Source organism: Mesoplodon mirus, assembly GCF_964341445.2.
Source record: "Mesoplodon mirus genome assembly, chromosome: 2".
NCBI lineage: Eukaryota > Metazoa > Chordata > Mammalia > Artiodactyla > Ziphiidae > Mesoplodon > Mesoplodon mirus.
The window spans coordinates 10,148,343-10,157,114 of record NC_138977.1 but is presented as its reverse complement, the minus strand read 5'-3'; positions in this window follow the sequence as shown (position 1 = coordinate 10,157,114).

Here is an 8,772-nt window from a genome sequence, read left to right as displayed (position 1 = left end):
GAGATTTGTACCCTATGATTCTCTCCCACCCCGTGAGATTCTCTGCTGGGTTTCCCGAACCCTCTCAACCTTGCATTCTACTTTTTTATCTTCACATTTATTTCCCCTACAAGGAGGTACATTTTCGTATTTCCCCATAGGCCCTACCACTGAGTATATACTTCTCGAGTGAATGACTTGCTAGAACAAACCCATGAAATATGCACCAAATGTTTGACTGAGTAGCCCAATCTGCCCATTTAGTAAACTGTAATCTGCCATCTGTGTCCTTCACTGGATAGTTTGATGGGTACTTCTGCCTGAAGTCCTTTGTGCCCAGGACCTTCAATTTATCTGCCCTGATTTCTGAGGTTTGTGAAGTTTGTTTTTTCAAACAGCATTTGAAATTATGAAGACACTCCTGTCATTTCAGCTCTGTGAGCAAAGAAGGGAGGTGGGGGTTGGAGGGGATGAGTTGGGGGCAGGGTGGACCGGGTGGTCGACTGGCTCTTATCATAACTGTTTAGTTTCATTTACATTTCTCTCTGGGTTGCTCAGGTCCAGGGCAGTGTTATTTGACGTTGAACACCTGTCTTCACACAGGGAGAGCTGCGGCTAGACCTGCCAAGAGAGGCATTGACATTTCTTCTCTATAGAATTGTGCGACAGAGCTAAAAGGTGAACACCCATGAGCTCCCATCTGGTTCAGGGGAGTCTGGCTCAAAAGGAGTCACCCCATTGATGATTTCAGAAGTACAGATCCTCTCCTTGGGCTTTGGTGCCTGCAGCAAAAGCAAGCTTGTCTGTGTACTGAAGCCATTAGAATTTGTTCATTGGCCATTTTTATAGGTCCCAATTAATTCTTTAATGTAACATGAGTGTGAGATGAGTTTTCTTTCTATTGTGCTAAGCTGATTCTCCTAAAGTCCTTGGTCATGTTCAAGCAGAGCTGTATTCAAATGGAAAGTTATGTGGCTCAGAGACATTTGTGTCCTGAGAATGCAGAACAATTCACAGGTTACTGGCTAGTAACAAATATATATGGGGAGCTTGAGAGTGGTGCTTCTCAAACTTTCATGTCCGTACTAATTACCTGGACATCTTATAAAATGCAGATTCAGATACAATAGGTCTGGAATGGGGCCTGAGACTCTGCATTTCTAACAAGCTTCTATGTGATGTTGACACCCTGGTCCAAGACCATACATAGTGTAGTAAGAGTCTAGTTTAGACTCCAGATTCTATAGCTTATGCCCAAAGCATGGTCCCCAGACCAGCGGCACCCAGCATCACCTGGGAACTTGTGAAAAATGCAAATTCTCAGCTCTCACCCCAGACCTACTAGATCAGAAATTTCTGCAGTCATGCTCAGCACTAAACGTCTTAATTTCCTCCAGGAAATTCAGATGCATCCTGAAGTCTGAGAAGGAAGGCACTCTCAAGATTCACTTAGGTGAACTAAAGAATTTTAGCCACTGTCTCCAAAACTAGATCTAACAATCAGCAAGTCTAGAATCAATAAGTTTGATGTATTTAACACAAATCTAGACTTTAGCACTTAAATTCATTTCAAAAATGTTTCACTCTTATCATCAAGTTGCAACTGCCATATAAAAATCCTCAGCCTTTTTTCACATTTAAAAAGATTAATCCTTTCAACCTTCATTTAAAGATCTTCTGTTTCAGTAATATGATCTTTGGCCAAGTTCAAAACCCTGAAAGTCAAGCTCTTAATACCCTGGTATGGACACCAGGCCAGGAGCACCGGAGTTCCTGAAGTCTAGGCACGTCTTTTTTTTTTTTGCATACGCGGGCCTCTCACTGTTGTGGCCTCTCCTGTTGCAGAGCACAGCCTCCGGACGCGCAGGCTCAGCGGCCATGACTCACGGGCCCAGCCGCTCCGCAGCACGTGGGATCTTCCTGGAGGGGCACAAACCCGTGTCCCCTGCATCGGCAGGCGGACTCTCAACCACTGCGCCACCAGGGAAGCCCTAAGCACGTCTTTGAACATTTCCAGTGGCCTTGGGGTTATCCCTAAAGTGAGGAGGATGGATGGCTCGGTAATATGTCAGACTGGAAAAGAGTGGACTCAAGATTCATTTCTTCTACGTGAACGCAGTCAGCCAAATGGAGGACCTCCTGAAATGATTGGCGGTAGGAATTAGACTACCTTCCCAGAAGAGGCTGGAAAAACATCTATGACCTCAGACCTTGAGGCAAAATTTCCAGGGCTGCCAGGACTCTGTTAACTGTCTATCACCTCTGAAAGGGCCAAAGGGCAGGCTGGCTGCCCCTCAGGTCACCAGAGAAGGTAGAACCTGGAGCCTGTCCAGGCCACAAAGCACTGCCCGGGATGCCTGTGAATCAGGCCTAGAGCCTTCGTTACCTGCTCTGGTTTCAACTTTCACAACTGGGACCACTTTGCAATTTCAGTTTTAAGAGTAATCTTGGGGAGAAATACATAAAGCCCAGACTAATACCTTCTCGACTGTAACTATGCTAGTACAAGAATGTACAGCAATTGAAGAAAGCTGACTAATAATATGTTGGCCTCCTATAGCCCTTTTCATCTGAAGACCTCAAAGCACTACCCACATGACCTCACTAATCCTTAAAATAACGTCTGAGAAATATATGGGAAATATTATTGTCTCCATTTCTCAGGCGGAAAAAAAGAGGGCATCAGTGAGTTACCCAGGTCTCACTCTGAGCTCATAACTAGGCTCAAGACTGAGAGCCAGTAGAGAGATTTGGGGCATTGAGGGGTCCAGGAAGAAAGGGGGTGGAATATGGCAATCCAGAGAGAAAACAACTTTGGTTGTAAAGTAAGCAACATGAATCATAGAACCAATAAATGTACTAGGAAACAGAAAGGGGGGTGGCTTGGGGAATTTTATGTTGTCATTGTTTTGTTTCACAATACATACTTTTCTATCTCCATGCTTTGCTTGAGTCTTTCCTCGGGTCAATGTAGGTTTGGGAGGGGCAGTGCTGAAGGGAGGTCGTTGCTCTATCTCTCTCCACATTACTCAAGTTCATCTTCTGAAGATCTGCCCAAAGGTCAGTGGCTAAGCTTCCACTTAAGACGCTGATCCTTAGTTTCCTGATTGTTCCCTTGACTCCAACTTCTTTTTCCCAATACTGTTTTTGTAATCCACATTTTATTTATGCAACAATTGCAAAAATTTCCCAAAGGGGTCATTGAGAATATTATCAAAGTATCTCAGATTTCCTGAACTGTTAAGTGAATATTTAAAACTTTTTTAGAATGGCACAACTGCCTTTTTTCTTTCTTCCTTCCTTCCTTTCTTCCTTCCTTTCTTTCTTCCTTCTTTTCCCTCTTTCTTTCCTTTTCTTTCTCTCTCTCTCTCTCTTTCTTTCTTTCTCTTTCTCCCCCTCCTCTCTCTCTCTCTCTCTCTCTCTCTCTCTCTCTCTCTCTCTCTCTTTCTTTCTTTTTTCCTATTTTAAAATGTCAAAGTCTTCCTGACATGATTTGGCCATGGAAATGGAAGATATTTTCTCATTAGGTTAATTAATGGCTCTGCTTGGGTGGCATAATTTGGTGTAAGTTTCCTTTTAGAATTCTGTCATAACTAAAAAGGATCTTATTTTTGTTATGTTTTGTGGTGTCTTTAAATTTTTATGACTTCTACTTTGTTTAGTCTGTGTGTAATCCTTCTTTTGAAACCTAATGTCCTAGAAAATTTACAGTTTTCTCTCAAAACTGGCACTTTTTACATTTTACGGTGATTCCTGTTTCTTTGGTTCTCACTAGAACTTCATTTAAGTCCTTAAGGTGTAATTCGCAGCTCAGGGAATTTATGATTACGTCGTCAAAGTAAACTCCCCAAGTGCAATATATTAAACCTGACAAGACGCTGTTCGTTAATCTTTGAAATATAGCCAGGGGTGATGTAGTGAAGTGAGGCTTCCAACGCAGAGCTGCTGAAGAACTCGGAGCTGCCCCCACACGGGAGGATTCCTTCCTCCTCACTGCCAAGGCTGCCTGGGTGGGGACCGAGAGGGCCAAATGCGCTTCCTTTGCCAACTGTGGTGTTCCCTGTCTCTGCTGGTGTTCCTTCAGCTCTGCAGCTTCTTACCTTCTCATGCATTTGTTCATTCAACAAGTATTTATTAAGAGCTTACTTTGGGTCAGGCACCAGATGGACCTGGAAAGCCTGTAGTAACCAAAACAGAAACAATCCCTTGCTTCATGGGGCTTATAGTTTGAGGTTCTAGCCATAAGCAAAGGTCTCAAGACTCCTTTACTCAATGCCACCAAAGCCATGTGAAACAAACTACATTATCTGAACAGGCAGCATTACTTCTCAGCCCCAGGTGTAGTTTTAATGCTAAATAACTCCCGGTATCTGCCAGTGAGATTGCAGTCCAGCCTGATGAGTGCTCTGATAGAGGTTTGCAAGTGGCACTATCAAGGAAGAACAACCAAAGCCACCTTGGGATCAATCAGTGCTTGGTCAGAAAAGCAGAGTCTACATAGACATAGAGGACAGGCTTGTGGTTGCCAAGGGGGAGAGGGGTGAGGGAGAGATGGAGTGGGAGTTTGAGATTAGCAGGTGCAAACTATTATATACGGAATGGATAAACCACAGGGGCCTATTGTATAGCACAGGGAACTATATTTAATAGCCTGTGATAAACCATAATGGAAAAGAATATGAAAAAGAATGTATATATGTATGTATAACTGAATCACTTTGCTGTACAGCAGAAATTAACACAACATTGTAAATCAACTCTACTTCAATAAAATTAATTTTTTTTAAAAAAAAGCAGAGTCTAGCTAATCACTGAACAACAGCACCTCCAGAACAATGGGGAAAATCCGAATAAAAGGCAATACCTCTTAAACACATTGTGGGTCTTCCCCAGACCCTTCTGTTTGTCTCTATAAAACATGGAGGGCTAAATGCCTTGTGGGATTCTGGATTGGATTCTGAAACAGAAATAGGACATGAGTGGAAAAACAGGTGGAATCTATAGAGTCTGGAATTTAGTTAATATTAATATCCCAATTTGATTTCTTAGTTTTGTCTAACATACCATGGCAATGTAGACGTTAACACTAGGGAAACAGGGTGAGGGATATTTAGGAAATCTCTGTGTTTTCTAAATATTTAGAAATCTTTTCTATAATTCTAAAACTACTCCAAAATAAAAAGTTTACTTGAAAAATGTTTGCTTATGAAACAGAATCCTTAAAATGAACAAAAAAAAGCTACTTTTGAAAAAAAAAAAAAACATAGTAGGTGCGGGAAAAAAAGATACAGCTCCCAATGACAAGCTACAAATTTTTCTTGAAACTAAAGAGAAATAAATCTAGAAACGCCCAACTCAGAAACTGGTATTCTACTAAAGACAATATTCTCATTGGATTTTCTCTTCTTTCTCTCATGCTACAGTGAGTGTGCTCTCACTGGTTTTAAGATCTCCTTTGAAGGCGTATGTGAAAAGGACAAGTGTGCAGAAGAAGAATCATATGTCCCAAGTTAAGGAGGCAAGATTCCTATCATTTTAAGTTTAAACCCTCTGAATTTATAACACTCATTCTTTCAATCATTACCACCTTCCCTAATTCACACACACACACACACACACTCCAGATCATTGCTGAAAACAGCTAACGTGTCCTTTCCTTTCCTTGTCTGCATGCTCGCTCTTCATTTTCCTGTATTTGCCTGGCTGTATAGAAACTTCCTTTTAAGTAACACAACAAGGATTCATATGTGCAGACTGAAGATCTTTCTGACTTAGAATTACATTCAGGAAGAGTTGGCTTAAAGGGCAAAGACGGGGGGAGGGTAAATTAGGAGTTTGGGATCAACATATACACACTACTATATATAAAACAGATAACCAACAAGGACCTACTGTATAGCACAGGGAACTCTACTCAATATTTTGTAATTACTTATAGGGGAAAATAATCTGAGAAAGAATAGTTAAATATCTCTATATGTATGACTGAATCACTGTGCTATACACCTGAAACTAACACAATATTGTAAATCAACTACACTTCAATAAAAAAATTGAACAAAAAAAGAACTGTATTAAGATACTTTAAAAAAAGAGCTGGCTTATGGCATCCAATAAGGGATTCTTGCTTTTGTTAGACTTGCGACACTGTGAGGTCATTACCCAATATGTACAGGACACACTCCCATTTACATTTTTTTCAGGGAGAATTTTTCATTTCAGAATAGAAATGGTGGTGATGAAAGCTCTAATTTTTTTTTTTTTTTTTTTTAGCTAGCTGCATGCTTAAAAAGATCATGGTTTTGTAAACCACGCGTAAACCTTTGGACAGACTGCTGGCTGCAGTAAGGGACTTCCTCAAAGAGCAGAGGGAGCCTTGGAACATTCAAATGGTGCCTTGTTTAAGATGAAATTTTCTCCCCACCCAGAGAAATGGCTCGTAGAATTAGAATATTAGTGCTGGGAGGATTCCTAGACATCATCTACTATAATTTTATCATATTAAAGATGAGAAAAACAGGCCCGGGGACTCGTGCCTTATCCAAGGCTTTAATGTCTCAGCTGAGCAAAAACCATACACCGGATGCCAGGTCCACCGTTTCCTCCTCTATGCCGCACTGGCTCATCATCCTGGGGCCCAAGCTCTCGGGGTTTTACTACGAATCTTCAAAACTTTTGCTTTGTGTTCCATACTTTCTTTGTTTAAATGAAATAACGTGTGCAAAAAGTCATCTGTAAGCTGGGGCATGCCACACATGTGTCATTTGTAATTGATGCTTTTGTTATTGTCATTATTAGCTACAACGGGCTACGAGATAGACTGGACACATGCACATTCTACAAATTAGGTGCTGGAAAGAAAGGCAGTTTCTACATGCTGATGATCGGCTTCTGCTCCATCCCTTCTGTTGCCCCTGCTTTCCCATGGGGTCCCATTCTCTTTAAGAATCCGCTTTTTAAAATTCCTTTCCTCCTTTCGCATTTTCATTCTCTCTTTTTTTAATATATATAAGCCCACAAGGAGGACTCACCGGAGAACAGAGCCCAGGTTTCTAGAAAGGCTCTGCAAATAGGAAGTAAAGCCACATCACACCATTCATCTGCCAAAAGTAATAAACCCAGCCAGCCTCAGCGCCCTCTAGACTTCGTCAGCAACTAAGGAAAGGAAAAAAAAAAATGCCAGGCAAAGAATGCCAGGCAAATCAAACCATGGGAAAAATAACACCTTCAAACTCAGGGCAAAATGCTCCTTTCCAATCCTCGCTGCAGATGCTGTATCCGGTATGCTTGGCAGGGTGTGCCGCTCTTGGAACAAGATGCAGAACACAGGTTAGGGAGAAGATTTTGTCCAGAGAGACTGGTTGTTAATTTTTAATTCATGGTTGTAAAGCCTGAGAAATCTCACTATGATTTAGTTTCATTCAACAATCAAAACAAATCCGTATAAGATGGTTCCTTACACAGCTTTAAGAAACACTCCTCTGATTTCCCACAAATCATATAAATTCATTGCTCTTCAAATCAGTGAGTGTGCTGATCATTAATGAGTAGAATAAATGATAAACTCAAGGTTCAACATTCCAATATTTGCCCCAAACCGAAACTGCTGTGGGGATTCCAACCTGGAAAGGCCATTCTTGATTCTTTCCTTTTTTCCAACTTGAATCCACCTGCCTTTTCTCTTTCAAATCACTTAGAAGATCATTTGAAGGCGAGTAAAAAAGTTCACCTTTTTTTTTTTTTTTTTTTTTGCGGTACACAGGCCTCTCACTGCTGTGGCCTCTCCCGTTGCGGAGCACAGGCTCTGGACACGCAGGCTCAGCGGCCATGGCTCACGGGCCCAGCCGCTCCGTGGTATATGGGATCCTCCCAGACCGGGGCACGAACCCGTGTCCCCTGCATCGGCAGGCGGACTCTCAACCACTGCGCCACCAGGGAAGGGAAGCCCCCACTTTCTTAATATCGGCTTGCTTCTTTCCAGTTAACCAAGAGCAGCAACTGAGAGAAAAAACAGTTATGATGAAGCCCGGAAATATAAGGCTTTGGATTAAAAATCCAATAATCTGGATTTTAATCCTTTCTCTGCCGCGAACTCACTGTGTGGCATCTCTAGGTTCCCAAATCCCTTCTGGGATTCTGGGAATCCATCGACATTCTGTTTTCATAACAGAGATAATTTTTTCCAGCTCTAATATTCTTATTTTATTATCCCTGAAATTAGATTTCTATCACACAGGCAAAAATATCTTCATAAATGGCTGACACATGGGTGGAGAAAAGCCATGATTATATCTCTAGAGATGGGTTTGATGAGGAAAACCAGAGTTCTAAGAACAGGGGGAAAAAGTCTTCCTGATTAGGACACTTCTGTTTCTATCCATTTCCCATTCACCAAACACTGTCTTTAACTGTTGCTTTCTGTACTCAGCATTTCTTCCAGGAGAGAGTGAAAAGAGCAGAAAACTCAGGTGCATCCAGGGAAGTTTGTTCTACAGTGATTAAAAAATCAACCAAGGAGATAACCTTTTGGAGTCATTGCTTCACAGTTACTCCTTGTTTTAAAACAGGTTCTATCACGAATTGTTAGAGGAGGGAGCTAGCATGCACTGAGGCACCCTCTGTGTCAGAATGAGTGCTCCGTGGGTAACGTTCATGGACTCATCTATCACAGCACTTAAAGAGAGACAGTGGGGGGCCTCCCTGGTGGCGCAGTGGTTGAGAGTCCGCCTGCCGATGCAGGGGATACGGGTTCGTGCCCCGGTCTGGGAGGATCCCATATGCCGCGGAGCGGCT